This window comes from Anticarsia gemmatalis, chromosome 12 (assembly GCF_050436995.1).
Source record: "Anticarsia gemmatalis isolate Benzon Research Colony breed Stoneville strain chromosome 12, ilAntGemm2 primary, whole genome shotgun sequence".
Lineage (NCBI taxonomy): Eukaryota > Metazoa > Arthropoda > Insecta > Lepidoptera > Erebidae > Anticarsia > Anticarsia gemmatalis.
The window spans coordinates 3,770,789-3,790,088 of NC_134756.1; the positions used below are offsets into that span (position 1 = coordinate 3,770,789).

The window sequence follows — 19,300 nt, forward strand, 5'->3', positions numbered from 1 at the left end:
AAGGTTTACTAAAGAGTCAAAACTGTTATGAAATACTCATAATTCTTCTTATGACTCCTTTAAGTTTCAACGTAAAATGTTGGTTACGTATGTGTTTTAGATACATAGATGAGTCTACGTATGAATGAACGTAATTATTCTTTAGTCTCTGCCTACCCCTACAGAAAAATGCGTGATTTTATGTATTTACATATTTACATTGCAAATAGCCTACAATATTACCTTGTCTTTCTGCTGCAGCAGTAAACTTAATCTTACTTCATAATGCACGCTCACATTAATACCCTGTCTCCATTCCCATCACTATACAGACATTATTCGTGTCATAAAAGGACAATGTATTACAATGTTACACAGTATATAACAACGGGTGCTTCCTAGTGCGTCCCGCGGGGTAATACAGGGCTAGTGCCAAGTGTCAATGACCGCGCGTACTTTGTATGTGCCGCAATGTACGATGTCGTGTGTGATTTTAGTACTATAGAAGAATAAAGTTTAAAGTTTTGGGTAAATATTTACCCTCTTATTCATAAACACACTATAAACTTATTTCAGTTAAAAAGCTTCTATAATATGTTTTCTCTTTTTCATTTCGCTAAGGAGTGAAAAAAACAAAACAATTTATAAACCTTTAATATAATATTTTTATGAAGGGATAGTATTTGTAAAACTTTATAATAATAGTTTAGAGGGATACTAAAGTTTGTTAATTTGTACATATTATCGGATTCATTTATTAAAGTCTGTTTAAATTTAACCCATCGATGTCCCACTGCTGGGCAAGGATCTCCTCCCGTAATGAGGGACGGGTTAGGCTTTCAGTCCACCATGCTGGACAATTGCTGGTTGGGGACTTCGCATGCCCTCTAGAACTGTATTTCTTTCTGTTACCAAAACTTATTTGTCTATGATTTATGCTTAAACATAAAAATAATGTATTATCACAAAACTCCAAATGAAGAACGTTCTTATGTTGATTTAAAGCTCTGTATTACTAGTGTTAAAAGTAGTAAAACATTTTGTTAACAAACCGATTTTATTTATTCAAATTGTAACATTTATTTGATACCCATGTTGATACTGACCCCGTTTAACACCTAAAAATGTTAGCTGCATGGCTTTGGTAAATATTTGTTCACCAATGTCAGGTCCAGTCAGATTCAAATAAAAGGCTGCAAAAAAGTGTCTATAGTGAATATTTTTAGGATCGTTTAAAATTACGATTTGGAAATTAAACCAAACTATTAACCTGCCTCTGTAACAAATATTGGAAGTTTTTAGAATCGTTCTAAGTGGCATTCTTTAGTAGAGACCAAAGAATCACGTTTTCCGATAAAGGTGTGATTATATGTATGGATTTACTAAATAATATTTGTCGGAAATTAGTTAAACCTGGCGGAACGCAGGTTAATTCATATACTTCTGCCTACATCTTCGGGTTAAACAGGTTGTTGTGTAGCAGGTTTTGTTATGCATTTTTGGCTTTTTAATCAGCATTTAAAAAAAAATCTCTGCTTCGTCCTATATTGATCGTCGCTTGGTTAGTGATAAAACCTAATAACACATATTTGGTTTTGTCCTCTGCAGTCTACATACGCTACTTTACGATCAAGTTCAAATGTAACTCACACTAAACAATGAATTAAAGCGATCCAGTTACATCCGACATTCCAACGAGTTTCCGTCAAATGTCAGCTCTTAACGAGGAAACGTGACGTTTTGAACTAACTATTGTCAGTTAACTGAAGGACAATGACATAAGTGCCAAGTCTCGTGTGGTAAGGACAATGGATACAAGGTGACTATTGTCACACTTTGAGGGAACATGTTTTTGGGATGATAGTATTATTTTTCCATGTTAAATGCAGACCACTGCGGGTTTAGAGATTGATGAAGTAAGCGAATAATAGATCGTATTAAACTTGTATGAAGGCAAAGACCTGCACTTAAATTGGTAACGCGTTGACCCTTGTCGCCTCGCTTACGAAAGGTATTGGTAAATAAAAAAATATTCTGCGACCTTGTTCCTAGAATATTTTTAGCCTATGTTTGTTTCCAGTCCTCGATTGTGCTAAATTTAATCAAAATCGTAGCCGCGTATTACCCGTGAGAGCGAGACAAACAGACTGGCTTTCACATTTACAATATTTAAGTAGAATTACACGTACGAGTCCTATATTAGGAGATTAAATTACGGATTCACGGCAAAGAACAAATTTTTAGATAACCCAAAACGTCTTACCACCTAAGTAGTAACAAAAACATTAGAATATTATTAATAGTATACAATTAGTAGGCCAAGGATTCGTACCACGCGTTATGCTAAGCATCGTAACTGCAAGTCAACCGGTCGTTGAGTCCATTCATAAACCTTTCAATTCATTCAACTACACCTACACAAGGTTTGCCACTGTGTTCCATGTAAAGCTAAGCTACAAACTATAAATTGCGTATTGTTTGAATATGTGATATAATTAATACGAGGTCTTGAGCGTTTTTGGAATAGTAATTTGTTGATAAGTTACAAAAAACGATAAAAATCGTTTTTTGTACTTAAGCTTTTCTCTATTTTTGTGTTTCATTAATTCAGTATTTATATAAAACCATAAAACACATAATACATGGCTCTAAAACATGATTTTTTAAATCATTACCTATTCAACTTTCCTAGTGAGGAACGTAGATTTCGTCATTTTTAAATTGGATTTAACATTAAAAAAAATAAATAAAGCCGTCTGTTTCTTCATTTTTATTAGGATATATATTTCTATAATATAGCAACCGACGAAAAGAGCGGCTAGTTAAAAAACTTCTTTACCAAATCGAAGTCTTCAACGCACTAACCGAGGCCAGAATTTGCTTCGTTCGGACTTCACTGCGGTCAAACTTTCAAGCTACGCTCGCTAAATGATAGTTTATCCTTTATTGGAGGCTCGCCGCATGGAGTGGAGGCCGGCGTCGAACGCTTTCCATTTGCCATTCCTATAGCGTACTCGCCGTCTACCCGTGTTATGTAATTATGTATTTATGTCTCTGTGAGTGGGATTGACGGGAAAGATTGGCGAGTGACGACCGTGTGCTTTAATTGAGATGTTAAGCAATTTCCTATGATGCATTTATTTATGTGGTTTTCATAGGTTGGGATATTTTGAGTCATAAATTACCTGACTTCTTGTGCATACCTATATGTATGTATCTAATGGCTGTTTTAAAAGGTTACCGAAACATTGTCAGTAAAAATGTAGTCTTGGTAAAAACTTTATTTCGTACAATAATCTACTTTTTAATCCTAGCTCAATGGTATACTTATTTTGTTTTGTTCTATTTTCTAACAATCATCCTATATAGTTAAATCGATTTATCTTCAATACGTTCGTTTAAATAAAACTAAAGACACACAAATGATATTATCAATGATTGATCACTCCAACTTAATAATGACGTCAAACGAAGCGTACATTCAGTGACGGCCAACATTTTTAAACAACTATAGCATTTTTAATGAAAAACTATTGATTTTAATCATTTTGTATAGACATCAATGACGTCTATTCACTTTTTGAAAAGAGACTCATATTCAAATAAAGGCTGTTATCAGTTTCTTTTTCACTTGAACGTTAAACATTATTTCCTAAAACAAAACCTATTATCAAAACTATTACAGTTGCTTCAAACCAATCACTTTACTTAAACGTTGTTCTAACACCTATTATTTCAAATGTTTTTGTTGCATAAAGACAAATCACTTTACTTAAAGGCTGTTCTTAAAACTTATTTTAAACATATATTCTTCCTAAATAACCGGCAAGTTATATCAGTACAGTCTAAAGGCAGTGTATCTAAAAATAATCTAATTGTAAAGACGGGGAGACACGTGCATTACGCCCGACGACTGTTAAACAACTGATTGTAGGCAACAGACTTGAGTAAATGATTAGCAGTCAGTGTACACAGGATATTATGTAGCCGCATCCGTCGCTACAGCTTGTATTATTCATTGATGGTTCGCTTATGATTTATCTTGGAACTATCAAGGTGTGACTTTGAGATTGTTAAATGAATATTGTAGTTCGGAATCGAAATTGTATTTTGTTATTTGGATGATATTTTACTTTTTTAAAAAACGGTGTTGCTTTCACATTAAGAGCACGAATTAGTGTGTTCGTGAAAAATGACAGTGCTTTTTAAATTTTAATCGTGATCAAGACAGTCTTATTAAACTAAGATACTATACTGACTACTATTGTTCTCTTCCAAAAATAATCGGTAATATCTTTTAAGTTAGTAAGCATTCACAAAAATCACACAACAAATTATTGAAGACTGTTTTTTTCAAGCACTAGATTACCAACGGCTTCTAACCACATGTAGCTTTCAGAAACCTCACAAACTAATACCTCATCTCTTCATCGGATCTGTTATTCTAAGTGTACGTTAACAAGAAACCTCAGAAGCAAACAGCACAAACTATCTCCTACAAGTGTTCGGTGTAACGCAGACAAGTTTACAACACTAATTCTCTAGCTTGCAAATTAAACGCAACAAATATTAGCTTTCATCGAGAAGATACAAGTTTTGACATGTTTTGAAAAACAATACCTATTGTATCGATACAAACTAGAAAGTAAAACCGGACTATGAGTATATACCTCTATACTACAAAAATTGGTAAAAGAATAAGGTCGTGTATTATTGTCTTTTATCTGCTATTATATCCAAGAGTATGTATATATTGTATATCCTGAATATGATTTAAGTACATTGTCAAATTAAGTGTCACAGTGTAAAAATGAACAAACTGTTATGGAATGAGAAACTTATTTACTTTCACGAAGATCTTAAATCCTTACTTTATTTATTACTTCCCTAATAATTTCCAAAATGTATCACAGAAGTTAGACTTATTAATTAATCTTCTCATTACATTAACGTATCTTTAACAAAACCTTTTTTATTATTATTTTTTTAACCATCAATGTCCCGCTTCTGGGCAAGTCTCCTCCTGTAATGAGGGAGGAGTTGACCTTGAGTCCACCACGCTGGCCAAGTGCGGGTTGGAACAAATCTTTGAATGTTATAAATTCTGTCAGTACAAAAGCAAGACACTCATATAATAATTCGGCGCGAGAATCAGATTCTAAATAAATAAAGCTAGTTGCAAACTGCAAGGAGCTGAAACTTGGTGCAATTAATGTACGCGAACGAAGAAGTTTCGCGGAACTACCTGCGACTTGCAAACGAAATAATAATAGTTTCGTATATTAGCTTACGTATGAATGGGAGAATGGAAGTGTTTTGGTAGAGGTACCTACTTTAGTTCTAAGTTATATGTGTGATACGAGTGTGTGTTGCTTTGCATCTGTTTACGAAGTTGCCTGTATGGTAGGTTTAAACTAAGTTACCTTATTAATAAGGCTAAGTATACTATTTTGTGATATGTAAATACGTTTTATTCATCACAAAATAGTATATCTATGTCTAGTACTCGAAGTTTTGTAACCCTAAAAATCGTTTTGTCCATAATCTTCTTTTAAATTTATTTTCTGTCTCACTGCTGGACAAGGGTTTTCGACCGAAACAGGCAGAAAAAATATATTGAAAGTAAATCTTTACAAAGAAAATGTACAACTGTGATATCTTAAAGCACCATTACAAGCAAAGCGAATAGCACTTAAACAATACAAAAGTCTCAGATTATAGCGATACCAAAATAAATTTCGTTTGTACCAAATTGAGCACAAATATTCTCATTATTTACAATTCCTCCGCTACATTAGTTCGCTATTTAAATCCATGAAAACGCTCCATTTCACCGCAAATACCCATCGTCCATTTTACAGTTTCGACCAATTTATTTCTCACACAAATGCTCTTAATTGTGTACAGATTATTCTGTATATATGTTTGAACATTACAATTTGACAGGCCCTCATTTTCAGAATCGTGAAAACAAAAGTCCACCTACAATGGCTGTGGTCTCGATTTTCATGAAACGTCGAGCTGAAATCGTCAAACGAAAATGTGGGTATTTCAAAGAAATTTTTGAACAATGCTTGGACTGCGTTCGAATGGGACCTACTATGAGCTGGTACAATCGTTTTAATTCTACGTGACGTTTGTATTTGTGTAGTGAAGTTGGAACTTGAATGCTCTTTTTGCCTATTTCAATATTTGAGTACAGAATTTAAGTATTAATTCAATCAAATATCGCGGATAGAGAACCCTTATGAATAATTAAACTACGTGGTTTATTTATTTAAATGAAAACTTCTTTCACTGATATAAAAACGAGTTTAAAACTGCAATCAAAAGTCGTTTAGCCAAGTTTTAATCGAGCATAAACGACAAAAGAAAATGCAAAAATATTCTATATCGTAGTTTTAACCCAGACCTTCGATGCTATTAACACAAGACGTCGTACTAATGTCGACTGATGGTCACCCCATTTCTCAAATCAATAGAGCAATTACTCCACATTGTTCTCCCATCGAACCTCTCGTATATATCAAAATATATCTTTGTTGACAATGTCATGGTCACCTTTGCTAAGAAGCCTTTAGAGAGAGAGGATCTTGCTCTACGATTTAGTGAGACAGTTGGTTATTTGCGTTTGTGTATTGGCATGTTTTATAGTTCTGCACCTAAAATTCGTATTGTAAGTCAATGCAGTCATAAATGACCAATACGCGAGCTTTGATGTTTAAAGTCTTACCAAAAGGTTATTATTTAAAGGACTGAAAATAGGGTTCAATGGGAACTTAAAACGATACTTATTATGTTATATTGAGAATTCATATTATCTAATTGTATATAGTGAATAACTTGACAGTATGGTAACAGTCCAAGAGAGCTTTATACTACCGCAACAAAAAAGTGCGACACAAAGGCACAAATTACATATTATTATGTATTATTTTACCCTTATTTACTGAGTACACTTCATCAATTTGACATGTGTAAAACTCAGGTATTACATGCAACAGAAGTGTAACAGACAGTGAATTTTAAATCGAGTAACCGAATAAAATTCTCGAACTACAAAAGCGTTTTTAAATACGTCGATATTTAACATTTGTACTTCGAGAATTTTCCCAATAGTAGGCCCCGTTGAGAGAAATGTTTAAATTGAAACATTCCATTGTTATCACGGTCGTTTTTGTACGTCTGTCGTGCAAGCGTCAGTACGCGTACGATATAGCAGGTAAATGTATAGTGGACCAATTAAAAGTTGTGTACGGAGAGATTTTTACACGTAAACCGATGGACAGTTGGGGATTTTGTTGGCGTTTTTATGCTCAAATGAAACATGAATTCTGTCTGGATGATATGAATGTTTCTCGTAGTTTTTGAGTAATTGCTTTTGTAGACAAATTGTGTGCTTTACTTTATATGATAAATAATATATGCCCATTATTGTACCAATGCTGGGTACCTTTCTCTCGGGAGAGAATCTTTGTGGTCACCACCGGCACTAACTTAATTAATTTATTGGCAATTATAGAGAAGAGTTTTCATTTTCTTATACCACATTCGAGTACTTTCCACAAATCACACATATGTCTACTACTTAGCCAAAAAAACTAAAAAACGAATAGCGAGTTCATTTCTAAATACTTTTACTAACTGCTACGGTTGCCATCATATTTTCACAGTTATTCCGTTACTCTTATCCACAACACCAAAAACATTTAGTAAAATATAACTTCTCATCATAAAATACGCAAATGTAACCACAAAATGAAACTTTAAACTCCCAATATTGAATGCAAAGTCACGATCCGAGCGTTGTATGAACTGATTAATTACTTAGACCGACCCACGACGCCGCTCGTCTAGACTTCAAATAAAAAATGCCTACATGTTTCATGAAATTGTTACAATATGGGGTTAAGAAATAGGCTTTTAAGGCTTAATAGAGTAATTTATTACTTCAAAGTGCATGTAATCAGCATGTTGTTTAAGTCATGCAACGTTGAAGTCATAATAATATTAGGTTGGAATTATAATGTCTCTTTTTCTATAGACAATCTTTTGCTTTAGGAATATTTTGCCGTGACGATATTAGAAACATAAAAGTCACGATAAGTATCAAGCAAATGTACTCATGAAAGAATCATCTCTTTATATTATGATACGTAAGCAGTAGTTACAGTATTACCCAAATAGAGCCCTCGTGTGTGTTAATTTGTAAAAGGTATTTTCTGAAAACAAAACATATCTTTATCTCCGTACAAAAAATATGAGCTTTAGAATTAATTAAATCAGAATTATAACTAAACATAAACCCAATACTAATCCAGTATGTATCAGAAATCAACTTATAGGAATCCTTTCCAAGAACCAAAATCAAAGGTAAACTCATACGTAAGTTGTTCAATCGATGTTCTCAGTAGGTGAGTGACATATGTATATATGAGCCACAGTTCAGGTGCCCCATTGTGTACGGGAACGACGTCACTACGTCAAGATTGTACGAGAGCCTTTAGATTACTATGTACTATGTTCAGGAGTATATTCTGTCGTATATTGATAAAGTATGTCAGAAGGAGTGAGCAGTGAAATGGCTAACTATGATATGTCTTGTCTTTAGAATTTGTCATTAGATTATTGACAGTTTATATTTTGACGAGGTTTCCCGTGATTTTGTTCGTGTGAAAAGCTTTTGCAAGTTTATATGGGTATCCTATGTGTTAATCCAGGTTATAAACTATCTGTCTAACAAATGTAATCAAACTCTCTTGAGTAGTTTTGATGTGATTGAAAAATAAACATATATCCTGCATCCAAAACATTACGATTATAATTTTACATAATAATATTAACACATATTTATTCGAAAGTTTTCAAAAATTATAATAAGGTTAAAACTAATAAATAAAGGCTCTATTTATATCAAGTAGCCGTTAAAGGGGTTCATACTTTGATGAACCTATCACTAAATATTGAAACATTCAGGCAATCTGCTTCACAAACTAAAACCTTTTTTACATAATTCAAAACCACTAATCAGAACTGCGTGTCCTACAACATACAAGTTGTTATTTCCATTACACGTTGTTTTTTATTTACGAAACTTTATAAAACATATTTCAACATGCCAAAATAATTAATGATGGCTGCGTTATAATTAATTTTAGCGGTCACTGGGAGAGGCAAATGAAGTGGTATATTAATGTATAGAGTTGCCACTCTACAATATTATGTTAAGGTTTTAATTTTTCCACTGTTTAAAAGTAACAATAAATACCTTTGCACTGATTCGAATTACTTCAACACTACAAACAACTACAAATTGACGTTTTGGTATTTACCCCGTTAAATTTGCTAAACTATTATAAATATTATTATAATTTAACTTAATCCTGATTCTGATTTAGAAATAACACCAGAATATAAATTCTAATTTAAAAAAAAAACATCACTATTTACAATCAACTTACGACCACGGCTAGGCATGTCCCATAAACTACGGTAAAATAATATGATAGATAATAATTGTTTATGTAATAAAGACATAATATGCTAAACAGATTCACATGGAACTGCTAAGAAACCATCACTTATTATAACTATGTTAATGTATTTCTTAATGCGTCACAACATTTATATTACGATTGTAAAAATATTTCGATAAATAACGCTAATAGTGCAGTTAAATAATTATTAAAAGCTATCAGATCTATAATATTATACTAGCCTTCAAGCATATAAAGACAACAAAATATTAAAGAAAGAACATTATAAATCACAATTTTGAAAATGCAACTAGTTTTATTAGAAAAACCTACCATTTTCGAATCAAATTAAAATCTAACAATAAAATCGTATGACATGATAAATTATAAAAACAAACTACACTGTTACAGTATTTATATTTATGAAAACCGATTATGACGTCAGAGATTTGCAACACAAAACCTCAACAGGACAGCAAACGATCAGATTTAATGCGATGGTTGTCTTGTGGCAATCACGATGGTATTTAACGGTAAAGGTTATGGCCTTCCATTGTCTGGACAGTACGGTTACCATTTTATGCTTTATCGATATTTTACTGCCATCCCCATTTTATTTTATTTTGAACTCAATTTTACGATTGCCATCCTCAATTTCACAGAAATGTATTTTTATTGTTTATTTTCGCATGACAAAAATATTTATAAGTAATTTATTTATTGAATTTTTCGCAAACAATATAAGGTTTAACATCCCGGTATATCGCTCCAAATAGCACGTAATCCCAACACTATTATACCAGCCATAAAATATTAACAGACTACTCAAACACTTAATAAACATTCATCTAAAACTGTTCATAAATCACATCAATCAAAACAATTCTAAAACCCTATGAATTCCTTGCACAACTCGTAAACCAATCTTTGTCCCTATCCCAACGTGATATTTGCATAGCCTTAACGACATCTATGTTTCATAGCTGACCCTAGTACGTACCGTTACATCTCACAGTCACACTACACAAACGTAGTAAACACACGAAAAAACTCAAAAAAAAATGCCGACACTCAAAATTTCACGTCACAAGAATCACCCAGACCAAATTCAAACACGTCAACTGTAATTAAAACACCTTTGAAATTTCTGAAAAAAGGTGGAAAAATTCTCGCGAGAAAAATGTTGTGCACCCCGTCGAGCGTAGCACGGGACGCGCGTCTACGCGGTCGGAGGCCGCGGCACTGACTGATCCGTCGTTACTATAGCAGCCGCCGGCTACGGGCCGCGCGGCCGTAGAGGCGCTACGACGTAGCTACGGCTATATTATGATTGCGTTGCGGACGTGCAAAGTCATGTTTCGTATACAACGCGTATGGTTTTATGGTTTTAAAGTTTTCTGTCCTATCTTTGGTGAATTGTGTTTGTTAAAGGGCTTTGACCTTTCGTGATATTAACCTGCTTACTACACAGTCGAAGATATTCATTATACTTTCTAATATGAATGTTACTAGTAGAATTGCAATCATTATTGGGTTCATTTTTATGTAAAAAATTATCAAGGCATGTAAAACAATTACATACAAAATTAAATAAGTACACGCTATTGTATACAGTAAAGGCTTTTGGATCATATATAAATAACTTAATTGATCCTAATACTTCTATACTTAGGTGAATGTTAACACTCTGTTTCTTTAATCATTAGTATACAACTAATTAGACTCAGGGTCGCAAATTAATAGCGCAGTGGGTGTGACGTAGGCGTTATAGCAATCGTGCACATTATAAATCAACGTTTGAATAAGCACAACTTTAATATTAGTACGTATAACAAAATGTAATTTGTTGCAATACATTAATTAAAGTCCTAATGTAAGAATGTATTGATCGATATATGAATTCGGAAAACTATGCTATTTTTACTTATCTATAGATACATTTATTAATATCAGAGTCATAATGTCATAGAATAATGGTATACTTATACTCTCAATATTGTTAGTTAATTCGTTGTTTTATTTTTGAATAGATACGTATATTTTTAAAAGATCAAGTTTACTTGCTCTTAAATAGGTAAACATACAACATTATTACGAAATAGCCGGAAGTTATTATCTTCGAGATGAACGGGCAGTAAATAATATAAGCATCATCTAGCGATATACAAATCAGGCAGAAAACCTTCGATCCTGGGCCTGATCGCCTCAGATGTGGTGACAAATTGCTTCTGCATTAATCATGAGTACACCACACAAGTAAGGGGCAGAAGTATCAATTTGGTCTTGTAGAGTGCTAGTTATTTTATAGTTGTTATAGCATAATAATCTATGTATTTTTTAACTGTTTCTAACCTACTGCAGGGGTCTCCTCCCGAACGAGGGAGAAGGGAGGGTTTGGGTCGGTTAAGTCTATTATATCAATCTAAAAATCTCCAAATAATGTGCATCTGGAAAATTTTGAGTTCCATATTAGAGTAATAGGTTTGTACTTACACGACTTTATTTGATTTTCAAAGTTGTTAAACTGGATAGGACTATGACCGTACCTGTAACAATACAATACACATCAGTACACGACTAAATATCCTTACATATAACATTGTAAATCATATTTGCATTAAACAAGTGTCTTATAGGAAAATACATAAAAAGTATGAACAAAATAGACAATACAAATAGGTAAGATTACCGATCAATATCACCCATCGATAATAATTATTGTAAAACACAAACATTTTTTTTTGTAAAACACTTATAAATAAATTATATTAATTATCTGGTACGAACTTGATTTATTTTAAAATTAAGCTTGAATTAAAATCTCAGCATTTCTTATACTACTGAAACTTTTCTGTCAAAGACTTTTAGTCCGTAATTCAAAGTCGGTCGTAATTCTAACCGCATGTCATATACGCTAATAGTGTTCAGGACCAATAAGAAGCTTTACTAAGAAATTCATTATCAAAGGGTTGAAGGGATTAGGAAGGGGTGCGGCCAATGTTGGGTCAAATGTTAATGATTTGTACTGACCAATGTTTGACAGAATGCCATCGACAGTTGTGTATTATTAATTCTTGTTAGTGAGACTGGATTGGAGTCTTTAGTGAAAGAGGGAGCAAGTAATGCCTTTCATATAGTGGCGGATTTATACCTGCATATGTAGGTACTAACTTGTTTTACAGAAAATCTTGGCAAAATAGTTTTAGAATGTTAACATTGTTTTTGGAGTCTCTTTAAGTTATCGCAGTACACGTTTTTTATCTTGAAGATGTCTCTTATTAGTATCAACGTTTTTATCTCGTAAATGTATTTATGTTTTATTTGAAAAGGAAAAGCGATATGACGGATTGATAATGCACACATTCTCTTATTATTATAAAACACTTTGTTTTTCTGTATATACTTTTGAAAGGAAATTCTCTACGGCAATTCGGATTTAGGATACCCCCCATTAGTGGCAATATACTCGTCCCTATTTCCTGCCTGTCACCCTGCTTAACCTCTTTCAAAGGTAGCGTTATATTGCTTAAGCAGGCAACATGGACAGTTGGAACAAAAGTAGGAAGAACTTAGCCCGGCGGAGGGAAAACGTCATATCATAAAAAAATGCATATCTTAACGTAAAAATAAAAAAATCAACCCATTAATGTACCACTGCTGGGTAAGGGTCTCCACCCGTCATGAGGGAGTGGTTATGCCATGAGTCCACCAAGCTCTTAAAGTAATGCCTTGTAAAATAAAAAAAAGAATTACAAAAGCCTACATTTTTACCAAATTTTTGCTGGCGCCTAAAAATGTACGTCAGAAATTCCCACGAAAGTTCACGGTTACATATCAAGCTATTTTTCAACTGAGTCATAGTAATGCAAGTGTCTAGCGCCTACTACCTGATTATTCAATAATCGTACTAACATATTAACCTCTAAACATATACACTGGAAAATACACCACATTTATACACCCATAGAGTCGAAATTACAAAAGTCTTCTTCTCAAAATTATGTTATCAACCTCGAAATGTATACAAGGTGATTTGTATCATAACATAAAGAGATAAAGTTGAAATTTGTTTGACAGTGTTGTAGTGTAACTATGAATGAGCATTCAAATGCGCCCACGCACGGATTAGGCGGAGGCCTTGAGTACGCTTTGCAACATTTAGAAATGTGCTTTATGGTATAATAAATAATTATTGGGCACATTTATTGACAGGTAAACGCTTTATATGTAAATCAACTATCTGTAAATACCTTAGATATTTCATGGTATTGTGCAGTCAAATAGTACCTACATTAAAATATGATAGCCATATCTTTACCGCAAGCGGTATAAACCATAGTTCAAGTGATTCTCAATAAATCATCAAACGCTTTATTTTGCCAGTGCAAAATAAAGTTGATTATTGTTGATATATCAGTATATATCAACAATAATCAACATATATTCTCTGCTTGTTTTAGGGTATTGATAGGGATTTTCAGTTCGGCGCTTTGAAGAACTGTTTATGATTCTCCTAACTATACATGTATATGATAAAGCAAGTGTTCAATTGTTCATACATACTATTATGACCTCATATCTTTAGCTCTGAACCGTGATATCGTTCAAATATCGCAAAACGAATAACATAGAGCCATTACATTAAATTAAAAAGTAACCTTAGTTACTGAAATAAAAGTGAACGAATAATGTACCTATACTAAAAAAGGAATGCTACAAATCTTCCGATTTTAGTAACACTAAAACTAAAATAACAGAGAATACTTTAACAAAAAACCAATTTTACAATTCTAGTATTAAACCAGCTCCGTAACTATCCAACAAAATCTGCATTTTAACGCTCAGACTGCACATTTGAGAAATAAAAATTAATTTGATGAGAACACTCGTGTGCAATCAGTTTTATTGCATGTTCCATTTTATAGTCTTGTTTTACAAAAGTAATAGAGAATCTGGTTGTAATATAAAGTCCAAGTTATTAATGTATTTCTGAAGGAAATAATACTGGAAAAATTACGATATTTATTTACCATCCAAGGACGTTTTTTTTTATTATAAATTTGTACCTATATTTATTTTCTTTTACTTCTTACTAATATTATAAATGTGAGATTTTGTTGATGGATGTTTATTACTCGCTCTCGCAAAGACTAATAATAATCGAATTTCAATGATATTTTAGAACACACATAGTTAATAACCTGGATTGACACAAATGATCCTTTTAACACCAAATAATGTTTTCACTAAATAATGTCACAGAAGCTAGTTTGAAGATATACATTGCAAAATCAAGATACATTGCAGTTTTGGGCCACAATTTTTCTTATAATGAATAACTATTTTTTTGTTACAAATAGATAGCACTTGCTCTATACTGTGTTGTTTAGCGTATTTCGTTTGAGCTTTACATTATGCTCATCAATTAAATTGAGCTTTCAAATTACATAGCAAACACAAATTTTAATGTATCAACATTTCATTGTATCAATCGTAAATTAATAAACTAACTGTATCCAAACGCAAAGGCATTCCGACATACAGCCCATTAAATTAATTAATAACCCAGTCCTTCCATATTAACAGTTTCATAGACAAACGACATACCAAGATAACAAACACCAATCAAGCAAGAACCAGCCTTATGTACAAAGTAATAAGGACCAATGTGATGGTAAATGACTTGGTATGTATTACCAAAGGTTGGCCGGCCACCAAACCAGTGCTTTCAAGCTTCAGTATTTGTGGAAAAATGTACGGACATCAATAATTAATATTTATGAACAAGTTACTATATTTTATTACATTTTGCTTGTATTAGTTAATGGCATCGGTAGTTTTATGTTGAATTCTTTTAGCAAAATTCTCTACTGTCGGTATTATTAAGAATTGAGAGTTTGACATGTCAAATGTACTTCAAAAATAGTTCCTTCAAACAAGAGGCGTTAACAAGATTTTCATACAAAATTTCTCAATAGCTAGCCGTTTGTCGATAGTGGTAGAGCATTGCGGTACCTAGCGATAGTTTTTTGTTTTTAGAATGAGTTTCCAGTTTAGGTCTGATTTTTAAAGAGTGTGGTTAGATTTGATATCAGAAATTTGATAAAGAATGAGAATTTTCATTTTTATTTAAAAATGTAAATCTATTTGATATCTGATCTAACCGCAATAAGCAAGTAAACGTACTTATCGCACCCAAAATGTTGACTAAAATCTTATTTTACGGTCAAAAACAGAAATTTTATGAAAAAATTCACAAATTTTGTTCTAAAAACATCGATCAAATTACATTTTCGTCACAAAATGTTCGGCGCAGCTAAGCGAGTAAATACTTTCCTTTTATCTTTACCAGTTCATTTTAATAATATACCAATTTAAAAAAATATTTTGGACAAAAGCCGTCGTCGGTCCTTTGCGCCCCGCATCGCGTGGTTGCTAGGCAACCGCACGAACAAGCAAATTTTCTAATTCTACCCCTTGATAGGGATTCGTTCAGATGTAGCAAATAAGTTAGACACTTGTATATCTATGTAACCACAATTTGTGTTTATGTATGTGCTGAATTCATCTACTTTTAAAGCCCGCGTTTATATATTTCCCGCGTAGAATTTCACCCCTTTCGGAGGGAATTTCCAAAAATCATAAATTTGTTAGTGCTTCTCTACATTTCCCAAGAAATATTCAAACAACTTTCCACTTTCTTTGCTCTTTAGATTCGGCTGTGCGTTGTCCATTAGTCAGTCAGTAATGGAAGATTTTAAATATATTGATTACGTCTTTGTTACACGAAGAACTGAAGTAGTGTAATAATAATCTGACAAAGAATTTAATTAGCTTTATCGAAAATTCGATACCCATGTGGGTGAGATGGGAAACTTTCTTTGACCTTCAAAATGTCAGCCAAAAAAAGGTCATAAAGTAGGTAGATCAATTTCCTAATTTCATCACTTAAGAGTATTACGATATTACGTCATTATTCACAGTCAGATTATGATCAAATTTCTGTTTGACTTTGAAGTATCATATCTTCGAAATGGTGAGGCCTATTTTAAGTTGAATAGTACTAACATGTCAGCGAGCATTTCAATACAGATGCCTATATCGTTTGTACCACGGTCTGCCTAACACCCTGTATACAAAAATTACATAACATTGATAAGTAGATTAAGTAGTTTCTTTAACCCAGTGGTTGACTAGCAGAGAATGCTTTGATGCATTAATTATTCCGCCTACCATGGTTCATACCACAGTATAATATATTAAATAACACATACATACAGCAAAATATATTAAATAAATGACATTCTAAAGGTCACTCATATTTACCAAATCAACACATTTCCAACAAAATACAACACAGAACGTTGCTTGGTTGTTAGTTTGCGAGCGATCAACAGCAAGCCTGTACAATCTGCGTCTAAGCACACATGAATAATAGAATATGTTCGAAACACTCCGATTATGCGCAAGTTGCCAGATTAAGCTAATATACCTAATACTGGAGGGAAGCTGACTCCCTCTTGCCTTATTGGAGAAACTGCGAGCAAATAATGGTACAAGTTATAGACTGAACATTGTATGACGAGGTTTGTAATGACAATAAACTATAATAAACAAATTCTACTCCAGAAATAAAAGATGGGTTTTGTCTCAACTTCATCACGTTGGCTAATCGATGTTCTTCGATATTATAATTTAATAAGTGTACCGAATGATACCTTATGAAAAAACTAAAATGAATTTGAATTTTGAAGAATAAATTATAATATATCGATAGCAAGCAAGATTTATTCCTTTGTTTATCCCCTTTTTGCTTCCTTAATTTCTTGTTGTTTGCTAATAGGTACTAAGTAACCAATTTATAAAATACCACCTTATTTCGTAGAATAAACGAAATACATAGCAAATAACGAAATATATATAGATAATCATTTAAATCCCCGTAAAATACAAAAAATCGTTATATCAAAATTAAATTTCGTCCACTCAACCACGGAGCACTTCAAACGGGTAATATTTTAAAGTTTGCCAACGGGGTGTAGCCAGTACAGTGTACAGGCAATTAGCCAGGCGCTAGGGTACCTATTAACCACTTAGCTCCATCTGCACACAGATTAAAACACTGTGATAGCGCTTTAATTGGACCAACTTTCCTTGTTATTGGCGTATTTTGTTTCGAAAATATAGATTTTATATTTAATGGACTAAGTATAATAATGTTTCGGAAACTTTCTAATACTATCCCTAGGCAACGGAATAAAATGACTTTATTTTGATATAAAAAAAAAAACTAGCTATTAGATACTTAAATCAAAGTTTCGTTTGTAAAATAATCGAACTTTACAGAAAATTGTACTACTATATTGAAAAAAATTACAATAATTAAGTAAAAAGTACAAAAAAATCCAAAAAAGTGTTTCTAGCAGAGCGTGGTTTCGATCCACGGACCTCTGGGTTATGGGCCCAGCACGCTTCCACTGCGCCACTCTGCTCTTGGTCTACGCGTCGAAATTACCGTTCACTTGCCGGCAGAGATATTTCTAGTGCGCATGCGGGTGACGTCACGTCGCGCCGTTTTACAACAGTATTACATCAGCCGTTTGAACGATAATGAACTTTGCTTTGGCTTGGTATAGAAGGTTTATTTTTAGATGTTCCTTACAGTACTGTGTTACAACGTTACTTGTATTGTCTGTTTATGTAACGTTTGCGAAATATACTTTTAGCAAACAATATAAAAAAGTATGAAAATTTAGTGGAAATATGAGTGAGAGTTTTTATGTGGAATACAACTAATACAAGATATGTTTTTAAAAAAGAAGAGAAACAGCTGCTTATAGTACTATAAGAAACTACTTAAGTTATGTGTCCATATTTTATCTAATATCAAAAGATAAATACTGATAACAGAAAATTCAAAACGCTTATAGCTCGATAATATTCATTCAAAATTTCATTTTACCGTGCTTTTAATAGTAAAAGGTTAGACCTTTACTTAACGAATGCCCTAAATTGTTTAATGATCGTAAAATAGCCAGTTCCTTTGCTTGAACTTGGCTTGACACACTGCCACGTGTCTAAATAAATTGTAAACCCTATCATTGCAAACATTTGTGTGAAAAACAAACACGTGAGGGTTAAGTACGGAGCGTGACACGTTGTTTTGTGCCAGCGTCGCCGTCACTTCAGTTAGAAACCTTTATACAATATAGAGACAAAAACATATTTTGTTATATTGCAATTCTTTAACTAGACAGATAAAGATATTTTTCATATTTTAAAGCAGATTTTTTATACACGCGTAAGTGGGATCTAGCGGTAGTAGCAGAAGAATAAAAAAAATATAGAAATATAAACAGTTTATTTCCATAAATAGTACAAAGTTACACGGGATAAGCCTGATCTTGATAAATCTATATCTTTATATATATAATTCTTCTGTGAGTGTGTATGTCACTGAACTTCTCTTAAACGACTGGACCGATTTTGATGATTTTTTTTGTGTGTGTTCAAGGGGATCTGAGAATGGTTTAGATTTACAATTATGTCCGCTGGAGAATGTTTTTTTATTTAATTTTTATGGCAAAACAACGTTTGCCGGGAAAGCTAGTTAAAATATAAATATACAGTGTTTGTTATATTGTCAGTATAAATACACAGTTCAGAGAGAATTGTAATGTACGATGTACAGTTGTACACTTACAATGATATCCAGACCCATTTTTTCTGACAGTCTGATATAGCATTCTTAAAATCATTCGTGGTTCCTTCTCCAATACCCCATCCTCACACCAGGATGCATTGTATCAAAGTAATGTATCCAAAATTAAAGTGGCCGCCCAATT

The 19,300-nt window shown here is 32.9% G+C and overlaps 1 protein-coding gene and 1 non-coding gene across 16 annotated transcripts in view; both read right to left on the reverse strand.

The window, feature by feature from the left end:
- The window catches only part of LOC142977085 (uncharacterized protein CG43867), a 353,930-nt gene that overhangs the window by 143,299 nt on the left and 191,331 nt on the right, over positions 1-19,300 (reverse strand). Inside the window, exon 1 of one of the 15 annotated variants that reach the window (XM_076120796.1) lies at positions 10,456-10,704. The exons of the other annotated variants lie outside the window; for them this stretch is intronic. The gene's annotated coding sequence lies outside the window, so the exon portion shown is untranslated. Of the gene's footprint in view, positions 1-10,455; positions 10,705-19,300 lie in introns of those variants that run through there. 15 annotated transcript variants of the gene reach the window in all.
- TRNAM-CAU (transfer RNA methionine (anticodon CAU)) lies at positions 17,876-17,947 on the reverse strand. Its single transcript has one exon. It is a non-coding gene; the product is annotated as a tRNA-Met (tRNA).